This window comes from Toxorhynchites rutilus, chromosome 3 (assembly GCF_029784135.1).
Source record: "Toxorhynchites rutilus septentrionalis strain SRP chromosome 3, ASM2978413v1, whole genome shotgun sequence".
In the NCBI taxonomy this organism is placed as follows: Eukaryota; Metazoa; Arthropoda; class Insecta; order Diptera; family Culicidae; genus Toxorhynchites; species Toxorhynchites rutilus.
In genome coordinates, this window is record NC_073746.1 from 178,351,069 (window position 1) to 178,368,564 (window position 17,496).

The 17,496-nt window shown below is 34.8% G+C and overlaps 1 protein-coding gene across 1 annotated transcript in view; it reads left to right on the forward strand.

Annotated features, from left to right (window-relative positions):
* The first annotated feature begins 6,392 nt into the window (after window positions 1-6,392).
* The window catches only part of LOC129777338 (ras-GEF domain-containing family member 1B), a 100,817-nt gene continuing 89,713 nt past the window's right edge, over window positions 6,393-17,496 (forward strand). The window contains exon 1 of the mRNA XM_055783565.1: window positions 6,393-7,028. The gene's annotated coding sequence lies outside the window, so the exon portion shown is untranslated. The remainder of the gene's footprint in view (window positions 7,029-17,496) is intronic.

Genomic DNA, 17,496 nt, shown 5'->3' on the forward strand with positions numbered 1-17,496 from the left:
AAATGAAAGTCGTCGAATATACAGTATATACAGACACTGGAACACCTTCGACGTCGAGTTTGTCTTGAAAGAGGTAACATATTGCAACACGACAACGCTCGTTCACACCCTTCACGTGCAACTGAGACTCTGAAAAACCTGAAGTTTGAATTAATTGAATTATTGAAAAAATCCTCCTGCGCATATGGTCGAATTATAAAACTACATATAAACAATTTTCCTAACTCTATGGTTAGTAACAGTTCGGCTGAAAAGATCATAAGGTTGACGTCTAGATGGCGCCTCTTGCAAAAATCTACTTGACTATCACGAAGCATCATCTTTCAATGGATACGCGTCAAAATTGACAGCAATCGGTCGATTGGTTCGTGAGTTACAGCATTGAGAGTGAAGCAACTTTTGTTATTGTGAAAAAAATGGAAAAATCCGAATTTCGTCTGCATTAATTGGGCTTCGAATTGCTGCCGCATCCATCGTATTCTCCAAATCTTGCCCCAGCGACTATTTTCTGTTCGCAGACCTGAAGAGAATACTCGCTGGCAAGAAATTTAATACCGATGATGAAGTGATTACCGAAACTGAGGCCTATTTTAATGAAAAACCGAAAGAGTACTATAAAAATGGTATCGAAAAGTTGCAAGATCGCTATAAACGCTGTATCGCCCTCGAAGGCTATTATGTTGAATAATAAAATTGAATTTTGCAAAAAAAATAGTTTTACTGTGTTATCTTATAAACTTTTCAGCCGAACTATTAAGGGGGAAAACCGATTACTCGCGGAGGACTCCAGTTTAGAAGGGTGACATATTTTTTGAGGAAAAGGATGGGACATAAGGGAATTGTTACAATGCTGAGAACACACTCAATTCCTAAATCTATTCGTATATCTATTGTATATTAACATTTCAACATATTTTACTGTTTATAGCAAGGGAGGCAATTGCTCGCAATGGAAGAGAAGGGGGGTATAAGGATATAGGTTACAATTACACACGAAGATCGATAGTTTTAAGGAAAACATATACAGGTTATCTGCGATATAATGTACATTTCACTTTCAAAATTGTACGTTGTATCGAAGCATAATAAAGAAATCAGAAACGCAGCTTATTGTGTTTTATTGTGTTGCTGTTTTGGTAAGGTTGATGAATAAATTCAACTAAAAGACGAAGCTAGCCTTTCTCATGATGTTTTGCTTCGTACTGTTGATTAAAGTTTGTTTCATTTAGAATCCGGAATCACGAAACCAGTTGTATTTCGGGATTGGTTAAAGGTACGAAACATGTTTTAGTATCAAAATACAGATAATTTATTGTTCTTTCAGGAAAAAATGTTTAAAAAATCATTCCTTTACACTTTGCAAATGTTAACTTACACATTTTCAAGGTGTAAAGGAATAATTTTTTAAATTTTTTTTCTGAAAGAACAATAAATTTTCTGTAATTTGGTACTAAAACATGTTCGAGGTAAAATGTACGTTATATCCAGTGACGTTAAATCGAAGGCACGTTATAATGAGGGTACTTTATATCGAAGTTTCCCTGTATTTGGAACATGTAATCAAGGTCTAACCGAGCCAAAAAAAATATACAAAATGTATTAAGAAGGGACCCCTGTTTAGAAGGTCGAAAAATAAAGATTTTTCGTGAATTTTTTTTCCAGATGTTAGGAATAAAGTCAAGTGTTCGGGTATTTTGGTTATTGTTAAAGTTATATTTGTAGATGTATTTATCATTTTTCGAGTTAACAAATAATGATTATTACGTTGTTGACAGCTGGATACCTTACTGGCGATTTCGGTTCTGAAGCACCGGGTGCCGCAGAACGATGAATATTTTGAAACTTTAGGACAATACATCAAGCATTACATAGGGGTATTTAAGAATTCGGAAAATTGCCAAAATGGCGACCATTTTTGCTAAAAATGAGTTATTTTTCATGATAAATCGCAGTTTAGAAACTCATAAAAAATCGAAAAAATGAGATATTAATACGGCTATGTAAGGATTTAAATAATTCATTTTCACATGCTGATAAAAAAAACTCAGCCAAATCGGTCGAGTTGATCCTGAGATATCGATATCACCAGCTGAAAAAACATGGTTTCGAGAAAAACATGTTCAAAAATTCGCGCGGTAATACTTAATATATCCCTTGAGGTGACCTCATACTTTCGGCTGTAACTTTCCAACGAAATCAAATATTGAACAATTATGTAACCATGTTACAGTCGAGTCGCATAGGAATATTGAACGAAGACTGAAAACACACAAACTTTGAAAGAATATAACTTAAAAACGGAAAAAAACGCTTATCTATAAAAAAATTAAAAAAATGGCGCCCTCTATTTCTAAACCATGAATACTAGAATAAAAAACAAATACAATCAATAATAACTGGAATAAAATCATTTATTAGCTACTGCAATGTTTTTCTCAAAGAAGACTAACTAATGGGCTTTAATCCGATATGTGAATCATCTGCATCGGTCCAGTAGTTCGAAAGTATTGATTTTTTTAAGAAGTCATTTTTTGGAAAAAGAGGAAAACAATTATTTTTCGGACCACCCTAAAATGGAAATGGCCACTCTAGTGAACAAATAAAAAAAATATACGAGTCTAATATTTTGCAATATGGAACAAAACTACCAATTTGCACGAAAATCTGAGAATTACTATATCGGTTTGGCATGGAATGACTAGATGCATGGTGTCAGGTAGTTTTAAAATTAATGTTTTTTCCATCCCAAGAATACATATTAAACTTGATTTTTTCTATCGGACAAATTATAGCTTTCTAACCAATCCGTTCTTTGACACCGAAATCCTACTTTTTAAAAAATTCGGTGCGATATCATTTCAAACACTTCCTGATTAGTCTTCAGTTAGAATCTTCAAAGACCACGAGTTTTACGCCATTGTATTGCCGAAAAATAGCCAATTAACGTTGAAGTAGTCAGTGTTTACTTAAAATAAGTCAAATGTGACAAGTTTAATCTTTGAAAGTTTCCAAAAATGACGTTTTGTTGGCTCGAATTGATATATATAGGAACTCTCGATCAAAGTAATTAAAAAATGTAATTATTTCGATTATTTACAAGTACAATATTTGCACACCTGAGAACAATTTTTTAAAGTGAAAATTGTTTTTAAAGAATAATATGCAAACATGCCACATTATGGTTAATATTACGGAATTTGATAAAAGCTTAACAAACGATATTGTTGCTATATAGTATATAAAATTAGTTATTTCTCGAGAAAGTTTAGTGTTAGAATAAAATTTTCTGGACATATATTCAAACTGTCAAACTCTGTTGAATTAAAACAGTATTCTAACAATAACATATTGAAAAAAATAACTAGAGGGGGTATTTTAAGATGCACAAGATTTAAGTATTAAATTTAATTTTTCAATATGTTTTTTTCTAACGGCTGTTTTTAAATATTATGAAGAAAATCTGGTAAATAAAAATGGAAAAGTTCGATTGATTGACTTAGGCTGGTCTAAAGATTTAATTTAATTTAGCTCTTGATTTAATATGTCCTCAATATGTCCTCAAAAAAAGAAACTTGGATGCTATATGAATAACAGCGAAAACCTAAGATGGTTATTTGGTTATCCGCAAAAAGGTCATTGCAAGCAAACAAAAAACCTTGCGTGAACACAATGAATATTTCCAGGAGAAAGTTCGTTCGCCAAAGATCTCCAGACAAAAAGGAAAGTCAAATCCAAAGCTATAATAAGTATAACGTTAATCACACGAGCATCTGCAGAAGAGAGACATCTATACATAAACAAATGGAATGATGTCTGTCTGTCTTTCTGTCTATCTGTCTATCTGTCTTTCTGTCTTTCTGTCTTTCTGTCTTTCTGTCTTTCTATCTTTCTGTCTTTCTGTCTTTCTGTCTTTCTGTCTTTCTGTCTTTCTGTCTTTCTGTCTTTCTGTCTTTCTGTCTTTCTGTCTTTCTGTCTTTCTGTCTTTCTGTCTTTCTGTCTTTCTGTCTTTCTGTCTTTCTGTCTTTCTGTCTTTCTGTCTTTCTGTCTTTCTGTCTTTCTGTCTTTCTGTCTTTCTGTCTTTCTGTCTTTCTGTCTTTCTGTCTTTCTGTCTTTCTGTCTTTCTGTCTTTCTGTCTTTCTGTCTTTCTGTCTTTCTGTCTTTCTGTCTTTCTGTCTTTCTGTCTTTCTGTCTTTCTGTTTGTCTGATTCTTATGGACTCGGGAACTACTGAACCAATCGACATGAAAATTAGTATGTATAGGTTTTTGGGGTCGGGGATGGATCTTATGATAGTTTGAGACCCCTCCCCCCCTTTCTAAGATGCGGCTGCCATACAAATGAAACACAAATTTCTGCATTACACGAGAATGAATCAAGCAAATGAAACCAAGTTAGGCATAAGGAGGTTTTAAGATGCAATAAATATTTCTATAGTGGTTCGACACTTCAACCCCCTCTCTAAGGGGGGGGGGGTGGTCGGTTGGCTACCATAGAAATGAAACGTAAATTTCTGCATAACTCGAGAACTAACCAAGTAAATGGAACCAAATTTGGCATATTGAGATTTTAGATTGAGATTGAGATTTTTTGGCATTTTTTAAATATTTTTATGGTGGTTTGACACCCCTTTCTACTCTCTAAAGAGGAGGAGGGGAGAGTTCTGAACAACTCGAGAACTAATCAAACAAATGGAATTGAACTTAGCATATAGAGGTTTTAGGGATCGATAAACGTTTCTATGTTGATTCGACACTCTTCCCTCCTCTCTAGGGGAGGGCTACCATACAAATGAAACACAAATTTCTGTATAACTCGAAAACTAATCTATCAAAGCCAAATTTGGCATGTAAAGGTTTTTGAATATGAGAAATGTTTCTATGATGATATGACACCCCTCCCTCCTCTGAAATGGAGAGGGGTCTCGTAAAAATAATACACATATTTCAACCAAACATATTCCAACCAAACATGACAATTGATTTTTTTAATGTGATAAAACGCACTCCTATATCTTCTTCTATATATATATATATATTAAAATGGTATATTATAATGACGAGTTTTGGTAGAAGTTCTAGGAATTTTATTTTTAGTTTTGGTAGAAGTACTAGGAATTTTATAGTAAAAGGTAAATTTAAAGGGTAGATCAGAAAATCAATCAATGAAAAGTTCTGCGATTGGACCTATGAACTTGCGCTTATTAAAAAAACGTGAATGTGATAACGAAAAACAAATTTTGGGCGGGACAAAGTTTTCCAGGTCAGCTAGTATACTATAATAATTAACGGATTAGCTTTAATCTCGCCAATAACATTTGCAATAATTATACCACACTTCCACAATATATAGATAATCCTTAAACATCCTCCCTCATTATTTCTATAACAATAACCCAAAAGTTTTGCACAAGCAAATCTCTCACTCCAAGCGAAACACCACTAATAAAGAAGGATAAGAGCTGGTCGCCTAGTCGCGATTCGCTCCCCCTTAGCAGAATGTGAAAAGCCCTCTAATACTGGCTTTGTGCCTCCGACCAGACGAACAGCGCGGCTGGAAAAGGCCGAGAAGTAACACAAACGGAAACCAACCCAAAATCATTAAAAACGGATATTCCTTCCCATCCGAATCTGCTTATCGGGATAAGGAAAACCAGGGAAATGAAAATGAGAAAGTTCGACTGATTGACTTAGGCTGGTCGGAAGATTTAATGTAATTTAGCTCTTGATTTCAAGTTTCGCGCTATACTGCGCTAAAGAGGGGGTGAACAAAAATAATTGTTCAGCGGCATTACAGGAAGCGCGGTACGGAAGACGGAAATGCTAATGCGAATTTGTGGCCATTTCGCTCTCTCAGAAAGCAATTCTCGTAATATTGCCATGAATAATATTTCCTGTTTGATTTTTTGAGAATACTTCATCGCTTCATCTCCCGAGTTGATTGATTCCAATATGAATTCTCAAAGAACATGTTATTTCGAAGACGATATTACTATCATTAAACTTAGGTTGTTATGGTTAGTAACAGTATGTCTATATACTTTCTTGAATTACAAACATACAACCCAAAAAGTTTTTAGGCTAATACAGATACACAATAAGAAACAAAAAATGAAATTGATTAGTAAATTACGTCCACTCATAATATAAATCATCTATGCGGAGTCTTCGCTTCCCATTATTGACGATTATGTGCAGCTTAAGATCTCACGTTGATTCATCCAACTTCATCCCGATGAACGAATTCATTTTCGAACAGTCACACACAATCATTGCACGCGATATGGGCTGCTCCTTGCGATGAACACACCGTGAACCAAAATGAATACCCACATCCGCGGAGTCTGTTGGCAGTTTCCGGACAGTGCATCTGGGGGAAATCAGTTGCTCGCGGGCGGTCTGATAGAGCGCATGTTGAACCTTTGCACTCCTGCTTTGGATTTACCTTTGTTAGCTTGAACATTGCTGTGACTATCAACGGAAATCTGGAAGTTGGTTCCAGTTGGTTCATTTACTTCGGAATTATCAAAGGAATAAAACGAAGGATTACTGCAGCTGAGTACTGTGTGTGTTTGGATTACACCCCCTCAACTATCGATGGACGCACGGGTATTTGATTCGGATAATGCTTATGTGCTGTGAATTGTATCTTACAAACGTAAACTAAGCTTTTGTGGTATATAGAATAGTGAAATGTGATCAACTATCATGCACCTGCATCGATTTTAGCAAGGATGCATCTGAATGCACCTGGCAGGAAGTGGAATTACATTAAGTGAACCGGAAAATAACTCGTGTGCTGTTGCTCCCACCCCCCACACTTCGTGTATTCACTTTACGTGTGTCAATGCTTCGGTTAGTTCGAGAAAAAACAGTGGGAGCGGTGCATAAGTAATGAATATCCTGCTAATGATTTCACTAATTGAGAGTTGAATACAAGGAGCGTGTTTACGGAATAGCAATCGGATTAAACAAGTGTGAAAGTGAATGAAAGGTGGTGTTAATAGATTACCTAATCAGGATATAAATTGTGGTAATAAATTATTTGAGTTTATGTTCCAAACGATCTCACGATCTCATGTTCAGTTTTTCATGCATCGACACGAGTCTCAAAATACATATGCGGAAAACACAGTTGAAATTTTGGAGACGCCTTCATGTGCGAGTGCTGAATAATAAATCGTTATAAAACATTCCATCTAGATAAATTTGAAAAATGTGTGTCAAACAGACCGTATATATGTTCCGCTGACGGTTCTTATCACGTATGTGTGTATGTTTACGCTAAATTTCAATTCTGCAGCCACATAAATTGTACCCATGTTCAACAGGAGCTAAACCGAGTTATCATTCCACCACACCTCCCGGAATGATTAATTCCCTCGTGAGGGAAACTCAACATTGCTGAAATATGCTAATGCTGGGGGCTGCGAAATGTTCCTGAGCAGTAGATTTTAATTTGCGGGAATGACACCGGAAATGATTTTCCGCCACCGTGCGAAGCAGCTGAGCGTAATTTCACGTTTGCTCGTTAGCCATTATCTAAATTAATCGCTTAATAAATCAAAAGACCGCTCGGGTCAGCTTTATAGTGCGGTGGAATATTTCTATCCGAGTAACTTATGAATGGAAAAATCTGAACTCAACTGGATTTACAGGGATACCACATCGGTAGCTTAGAAATATTCGTGTCGAAGAGAGTTCTACTATTTGAATGTTTGACAACTAATACGTATGTGCACAGTGAAATCGCTCAATCGATCAGTGTACGAGTTATATAGCAAATACGTGTACCTTTACCAAGTGCAGATTCTCAATATTGTCATGAACGTTAGCCACACATCACTGAATTCAATTTCGTGTTCCATTTAGCATCTGGGGTTTTGGTTTTGCACTAATTTAGCTACAGATAATGAAAATGATTACCGATTTACTGAGGACTGGTTTATACTATTCGTGCAGTGCTCATGACGAGAATCTCTTTTATGTCTTCGTGTAACAAGGTGTTAAGTAATAAATTTTTATCAATACACCGACAACATTTCCTGGACTGAAACAGATAGAAGTCAATCAACCACTCTGTATGAGCATGTTTGGGAATCTGCGCTTATTTGTTTGAACGAAGGAAGCACGCCTAGTTCCATTTAGAACAGGGGTTCTCAAACTATTTTGGGCAATAGACCCCTTTTCCAGAATGAAGTGATATTTCAGACCTCGGTAGCCAAATTTTTTGAACAAAAATCTATTTCTAGTATTTGTTTTATTCATACAAAATTCTTACTAATTTAAATTCGATTATTGCCTAGTTTTCACGGCCTTACAAAGGGTTAAGCCAGGGTTGCCACATGTATTGAACAGAATACTGGATGTTTGAAAATCATTTGTCTGGATTTTTGTCGACATATTTATATTCAATTGCGAATTTTAATAACATTTTCTCGAGAACGTCGTTAGATGTTTGTAGAAGTGAACACGGTTTGTTGACGAACAATGACAATTAAGTGTCTTTCTCAAGGCAGTTGAAGGAGGAGTTTAGATTGAGTTTGTCCACAAGGGTCCTTCTCAGGCTGTATAATTTACAACAATCAATCAATCAACAATTTTACATAGGTGTAAAACATTGTTTAACCATTGTTTCTTGTTATCATATATCGACGCATTATATATAAACTGGATGGTTGCAGACATGTGCATCTTCGGTGTTCGGTAAATTTTTGGGATAAATTTCCTCAATTGCGAAAATGCCATTTCACCACCACGGGTAGTTGTGACTAGAACTAGAAAAGTCGAGAAATGCTCGAATGAAGAATCGGTAGGACTCTCACTCTGAAATAGCTTATTCATGTTGTTAATCATTTTAAGTATGTATGACAAAAATGTCAAATAAATATAAGTCTACCACTTTGGCGTCCTCAACATGATTAATATATTTCACAAATCCAAAGTAGATTCGGGGTGGTTCATATCTGTCAAGCACATTTTTAACACTGCTTCAAGGGTTTTAATTCAAGATTTTCCTGCATCTCATCACACTTACTAGTCCGCAAGGGACTGGGACAAGTGAGTTGCCTGGTGAAATCATGGTCTTTGCTCCTTCAGCCACATAGCCAATCAAAAAAATTTGGTATGCAATTTTGATCCTCTTGAACAACGAAACCATCTCGTCATACATCGTTCTAGAATCCGTTTCGGTAACCTATATCAGGTCATAAAAGCTATCATTCACGAACAGCATACTATCCTGCCAATAGCTAGTTCTGGCTACTGAGGGTGCTCATATACAGTTTGACCGAAGCCATATATTTGATTCAGATAAAACACAGATAAAATTTCATCTTCGTGTACTGGTCCAATATACTTGACACAAAACACGACAAGCAAATATTCAATTATTGGATGCCGAAAATATTGTTTTGGTCTGTTCTTCGAATCTGTCGGTACATGGTTAAGTTACCTTGAATATTTCAGTCGATTTTTTCCATGTTCGATGCTTGACATTGTTTGCCACTGTTGATAATTGAAGAGTGGCAAACAAAATAGTGTTTGTACAAATTATCTGTTAAAAAGTGTCAATTATTTGATCTGTGGTCAAACAGTGTACAGGTATCTTAAGGCTAGTGACTATTTCTTCGACAGATTCTTCGCAAATGATTAATGGGCTTCTCGCATTGACCATCTCCGGGAACATTCGTGAGCACAGTCGCTTTTGTTCTTGTCGGTCGTAACATGCTTCAAGAAATCCCTCAATCCTCCAAGAAACTTTATGTCTTTATTACATACTTTGTAGAAACCAGCATGCTAATCGGTGGATTGGTGAATATGGTGTGAATATTTGAATAATTTACCAAAGTCTGAAAAATTCCACACAAATCTGGATGTCTGGGAACCGTGGGTGGGGCTAGTAAACTTGACATCATTTTCTCATCACTATTCAACAAAATAAATAGATGTAAAATTATATAAATGAGGGGCTTAGAATGAAAGGGGTGTAAGTGATTTGATCGATTTCTCTACATCGACTTTCTCTTTTGGTCATAACTTAGCTGCAAATACATTCCCAGCTGTATTTGACAATGCGGAAGATAGGTCAGAACCTCATCTATCGGATTCTATAGCAAACTCAAATTGGAACGTTTTTGCAGTTGAGTTATTAACTGAAGAAAAAGTTGATGAAGAGAAATCGATCAAGTCACTTACACCCCTTGCATTCTAAGCCCCTCAAATATTAATTTAATTGTAAATATGTTGATACAAATTACTCACAAATTTTCGAAAAAAATATAAAATCTGCACGTTAATGAAAATCAGCGTTTTGCGATAAATCGCGTGACTTTCTTTCTATTTCTACTATCTCTAAAATTAAATTAGTAAATAAGTGTTTTCAAGTTTCAGCAAATTTCAGAACGCAAATGCCAAATGTACTTGACACATTTTTCATTTTATACGAACTCAAGCGCGCTTATCTATTTGTTGAATTTTTGAAAAGTACAACAATAATACTTCCTACTAAAATCAAGTTGGATCACGTAATACAACTTATACTCCGGAGGCGATCTGGCGTAGTGGTAACATCCATGCCTCTCACGCTAAAGGTCACGAGTTCAATTCTCACTCCCGACATTCTTTCAAAAATGGAAGTAAAAGTGACCAAATGAGTTGAAAATCACTATAATACAGATAAAAAAAAACTTATACTTTATCTTGAAGGTTTCAAACAAGAACTTGTATTAATTATTGGGAGCCAATTTTTAGACCTCGTCGACCCCCAAAATAAATTTTTGTTCATGTCGACCCCTGAGAAACCAATATCGACCCCAAGGGGTCGACACCGACCACTTTGAGAACCCCTGATTTAGAACATGTTTTCACTTAAAAAAAACATCTGTTCCAATTATTCTGTTGTTATAAATTCAGGGTGTGTAAATATAATTTCGTTCCGAAGATGAATTTACTTGTTTATTTAAAGAATTTCATGGAGTACTTCCCAGAAGAAATATTGATTGTTTTTGTGAGTCTGATCTTTTTTCGTATAAAGTAAACTGCTAACCCCGTAAGCAAATGTTGCCACACGTTTATCTGGAAAAGTTCGTTATTTTTGGTACAGATTCTGTACGGTACAGAGTACAAATTTTCGTATTTTACAGAAGTGTATTGTAATGTACAGATTGGTACATATTGATTCCACTTGTGAAACTTCTTACATTTGAACAAAGCAACTTTGAGGTACATGACTTTTACGCCGCTGTATCGCTTAGTGCTGCTGATTATAAAAGCATTTACAATGCAATGATTGATCAGTTTTGTAAGGACGGATCGTCTGAAAGGCTTCGTGTCGGGCGATGCGACGTATCTTTTTCCCCAGGTCAACAGATTGAATCGTTTGTTCCAGGCTGGAAAAACCTGAATTCACGATGCTAAATGAAGAGCTGAATGATTTTTATTTGATCATTCTCATTAATATCTGCGAGGAATCTTACGTTGCTTCAATGCTATTAAATTTGAAGTTCATTTGAAAATCGGCAAGAATTTTTAGGTTGGAATAACAGGAGAAGATACTATCATAACAATGTACAGCGAAAGGCAGATCGTTTCAAGGATATTCGTCGCAGTTCTTTCGTGGAGCTGAGATCTAAGTATATTCGTAACGGCAGCTCGAAAATTTTAATAAATTATAATATGAAATCTAGATTCAGAAAAACTATGTATAAGCATCATCAATACACGAATGGCTTGACAAATGACAAATGTAAATGTAGTATTTGTAGTAAATAAATGAGTATTTTTTTATGCTAATAAATTAGTTTTTTCTCTGAAACAAATATTTTTCGATGGTACAGATTGTTGGTAAAAAGGACAGATGAGGAAGATTCTTAACCCCTCTGGTACAGATAAAAATGTGGCAACACTGCCTGTAAAATTGAACAGCATCGTCCTTATTGAAGTATAATACAAAGGACTATGACTGGCAAATGATATTCAACCACTTGCCAGTCTTATTAGCTCAACCCATTCCATTTGAATATGTTAAATCGGCATTTTCAGTATGCGTTCTAGCGTTGTCATGTACAAAAATTAAATTGCTACGGCTATAGGTATAATTTTTCTTCTATAGCCACCGTCTAGATAATTAGTTATCGTCGGCAAACTTCACTAATAATACTATCAGACGATTTCAGCAACATATGTACAAAATATTCAAGCTCCCACCAAATACAGACCATGACCTTGACACAACGATTTTTTTCCTGTGGTTTTGATAGACTGCCTTCAATTGACTTCACTCTAGCTTGTTATGATACACAGTATGTCAGTTAAATTTTGGATGTGGTGGCGAAAATGAACTTCTAAGAAGTTATTCTAATATTTACTATTATTGAAACCATTTTTATTATTTTCATTTTTTATTTTTTATTGTTATTCAAGTGAGGTTATTGCTTCAACACGTTCGTCGCCCCGTCGCCCAGATATGGGTGACACTTTCCTCGTTCAAATAAAATAGGATTCTCCAACCCAATTTGATCGAATTGACCCTGCAAGAAACTCAGCCGGTTAAGGAAAGGATTTCGTCTTGGAAAATTGAAAAACTCGATTTTTTTATTTTTATTTCTTCTGGTAGCTTATAAAGCAACTTAATCGTAAATATTTTGCTTCATTCATAACAACACATCGTAGTATAACTGAGGCCAAAACGTATTGTTCTCCAAGCTTAGCTTTTTCAACTGGCAGCACAATTATTTCAGGATCTGTACGACCGATTTGGCTGAAATTTTATTCAAACATGAAAAACCGCCATAGCCAAATTTCAACTAAATCGGCAGCATAGAGATAAATGTTCGCCAGTGAGGAACCGTCTTTGAGAGAGCACTTACGCGCACAACTACCAGCGTCTTAATAAACAAGCTTTTTAGAGCCATCATTTTTAAATTACACTGATAATAATTTGAGTCGTAAAACATAATTGACACACTGTGTATAGCAACCGATAGTTGACGGCAGCTCACTAACTACAGCTCACTAGTACAATTGAATAAAAGAAAAATAAATTTCAATGATATGACTGTACCCTTAAGTTATATTAACACACATACAATAAGTTGCGAATTTATTCGAATCGAAAAATCATTCCCTATTTCAGCCATTTCATGCGAAACTGATATATATATATATATATATATATATATATATATATATATATATATATATATATATATATATATATATATATATATATATATATATAGTGGTTCTCAGTTCTTCATGAAAAGTGGTAGATTTGTTCTTTTTCGCAAAATATTAAACCTGTATGTTATTATTTTTTTCATTAGGTGCATTCATTTTAAGGTGTTCCGAAAAATCAACTTTTTCCATTTTTTCCAAAAGTAACTTTTTCAAAAATTCATATTTTCTGACCTTTGGAACCGATTCAGATGTTCGATATATATAACATTAAAATAAAAATTAAAAATTGTTTACATGGCTTTGGACTAGAGGGCACCATATTTTTTATATATTTTCTTCAAAGCTGGGAGCTTTTTTAAAACATATCCATAAATCAGAGATGTTATTCATGTGATGATTTTTCAAAATTGACCTATGGCTCAAAAAATATGTTTTTTGCAATTTTTCCAAAAATAACTTCTTCTAGAATTTATAACCTTTGAACTATTAGACCGATTCAGATAATCGACGTATTAACCCTTTCGTATTAAATTTGGGCATGGCTGTCTTACTGGTCGGAATTATTTTTTCCTTGAAAAAACAGTGATACAGACAAGATTATGAAGAATATACATGCAAACAATTAGTCTGCTCTTTAAAAACAACTGCTCCAACATAATTCAAACCAGTAGTTACTCAAATAATGATTTCTACGTATCCGAAATGATCAGAACTTTTCATTTTAAATGAACAAAATTTTGTCGCTCAAAACACTTATGCGATTATTCAAATAACATGAGACATTTATGCAAACAATAGTTCTAAAACTTACGAACAATCTTTTCCATCACACCAAAGTGTTACAATTGCTAAATTCTGCTGTTATGATTTTTGTCTCACATTCCTATTCATTCAACGCACTGTGCGTTTTCTAGTGTGGGTGACTACTTCGTTTGATACTGAGTACCGTTATCTATAACTCATAGGAACACCGTATTGATACGTGAACAAGTTCACCAGACGTCAAGCTTCGTTTAGTTTAAGCATAGACTGATACTTGGTTGAGTAAAATATAGGATTAGCATGGTTTCTTGCTGTGGTGACTGAGGGCAAACAAACGACCGCAAAGAGTTAAATTGAAGCCAATGAAGCAAAAATATTACTCTTGCGAAAAAATTGGATTCTGGAATATTGAACGAAGACTGAAACAAGTTAATATAGACAACGAGGCAACGAAGGTATATATTATATTTTTTTATATTGCACTGTAGTTTTAGCTTATTAGACTTAAGTTTATGATTATGTAGTTATAATATATTCAAATAGTTTTAAAATGTATTGCTCTTTATCCACTCGAGCCTAATTAAATAAATAAAGGAAAAAAAATATATAGACAAATCATAACTCAAAAACGAAAAAAAACACATGTCTGATTTCAGGATATGTAATGTAAAAAAAAACTCAGCTTTCAGGAAAAATATTAAAAAAAGTAGTGGTCTCTATCTTTAACCACGTAAACTAAAAAAAAAGAAAGTTATGAATTTTTGAAAAAAAGTAATTTTTTGGAAAAAATGGGAAAAAATGATTTTTCTGGCCTCCCTAAAATGAAAATGGACACCCTAATGAATAAATAAAAAAAATACAGGTCTAATATTTTATAAAGAACAAATCTACCACTTTTCACGAAAATCTGAGTACCACTATATCGTTTTGGCCTAGAATGGCTGAATTTATTCCATTATTTATTCTGACAAAATTAACAATAACAGATGGTTAGACACCGATTTATTACTTTTGAAGTAATACTACTTTATGCATCTGGTTGAAGATTAATCTCCAACAAAAAATCAATATCGATAGAAACACTTCAATTGTCGAGACACGTTTGTAGTGACGAATATTTACAACGTTGACAGGATGGTTAATCGAACGAATCAAACGAAAACCTCCATTCCGAATTATAGAAGCGGAATTGAATATCTTCAAAACATAAAATATTTCTCCGATCTCCGGAAGCTCCCTTTACGTTAGTCCATATATGGTCGGTGTTCTTTCAGACCAATATACTCAATAACATAATTATGATTTCGAGTAAATCGAAAGTTTGACGCTATATAGTTTTAACAGCTTTCATCCTCCCCAGTTATTCTTCTACAGCTCTTCAACCAAGTTGTGTAATAATAATATTATAACAAAAAAAACTTTTAAGTTCACTCAAGAGGGTTTTACGACTGACTATGTGTACTTGGTACACTATTACTGAACAATTTGAAGATGAAATCATAAATATTCGGCACGCAGTCGACGTGGATTTAAAACTGTAGAAATTTCTCCACTAATCCTATACAAACAAAAACAAACTGGTTTTATGACATGAAACAGTATTTCAATTAACCACCAAAACCAAAAACAATCGATCAACATCACCCTAGAACATCATTTAATCGAAATAGGCATTCTTATCGTCATCCTGTTTCAAAATCTCATAGAATTTGTGGTGGGTTGGAAGAACGTATTTCAGCAAATGGATTTCACAATCTCTCAATCTAAAAAAACGTGGCTGTTTGCAATATTAGTGTGATCTGATTAAAGCAGAATGTAGGCTAGGAAATTCTTGATTTTTTGCTGCCATTTACTCATTTTTTCTCATTTTGTTACTTAGTCTGGTCTGCCTGAACTCCGACCATAAATTAACAGATGAAAAAATGTTCATATTAACTAGAACATTTTTTTTGCATTCACAAAAATTAGCCTGATTATTTTGCCGATTAAAGGAAATGTGTATCATATTTTCATATCGTATCATATTTTAATTATTAGCATCATATTTTCACATTTTAATTGATAACAGTGTTCCACATTTTCATCGGTAATTTGGGCTTCTTAAAGATCTGTTGCGCATAACCCCACTCAAATTAACGAACGGCTAATAACTCTACCACAGTCAACGATCTAAAACGGCAAAACCAACATTTTCAATAACAAACACTAGTTTGATTTACTACCGTAACTTGAATCTATTCGGTGAAATTTATTTACCAATAAAATGTAGGTTTGCAACGATTTTTTCCAAGAATATTTCTATATACGACCTGAAACACTCGTTCAACATGTTTTCTGATCGTGGACATCTAAAGCACTTCGAAGAATTTACGAGGTTGAGAACGAAACCCACCAAATTGCCAGTTTCACTTGTGCTTTGAAATCGAAACAAAATAGTAATATGTTATATTTATAATTGAGGGTCTTAGAATGCAAGGGGTGTAAGTGACTTGATCGATTTTTCTTCATCAACTTTTTTTTAGTTAATAACTCGATTGTAAAAACGTTTCAATTTAAGTTTGCTATAGAATCCGACAGATGAGTTTCTGACCCATCTTCCCCATTGTCAAATACAGCTGGGAATGTATTTGCAGCTAGGTTATGACCAAAAGAGAGAGTCGATGTAGAGAAATCGATCAAATCACTTACATCCCTTTCATTCTAAGCCCCTCAATTGTTATCATTTTTGTCTGTTAGAAGATTGAATGGAACATAACCCACCAAACATTAAATCGTATAACTATCGTATATGCAGCATCATATACCCCATATTTTGGGCGACTTGCACTGTGGTCACCGTATTGTAGGCGCTGCCACTCAGAATGCATTCAAGGCAGGTTATTTGGCATAGAAAACTGAACTAAGTACTAAAAAAAATGTAATACTACGTTAAGACGGCGAAGTTCCTCTAGGGCAATTTGCATAATCGGTTTGCCATTTTAACTCTAGCCTTTTGAGAAGAATCTGAACAAAAATTGTTTGAAATTTTAAAAAAAGACGAGTGGGTAATGTCGGGGACATAACCGGAGTGATGTAGGACTATACAAAGGGGACAGCTTTTGTTAAATATATATTTTAAATATATTGTTTTATTTTCTTCTCCTACGTGAATACTTACCTATCTACCTGAAAAATGGATTAGTTTACTGTTTACTCTTTATGAACATGTTGCGTTTTTTTTCTTCTGCGACCTGATGCCGTTTTGCGATTGCGTTTGCCACTCGCCACTCGCTGCAACTGCCTGTTGTCTTGATGTCCACCGAACCGAATGTGTTCTGTTCCGAATGCAGGTTTTCTTATCGTCGCGAGCAGCTTTGCCAGCTAACTCGATCACTCCGGCGGCCGAAACTATATAACGCCGGCTGGGTGGACTGGTACACAGGTTCTAACGCGCTCGGCCTAGCTACCCTTCCGGTGCAATTGGCGGATACACCTACGGGAAATTGCAGACCACCACGGTTCGAGCGGGATTTTGCCTTTCCCTTCTCTTTTCCTCCTTTGTTGAGTACACGATGCCGATG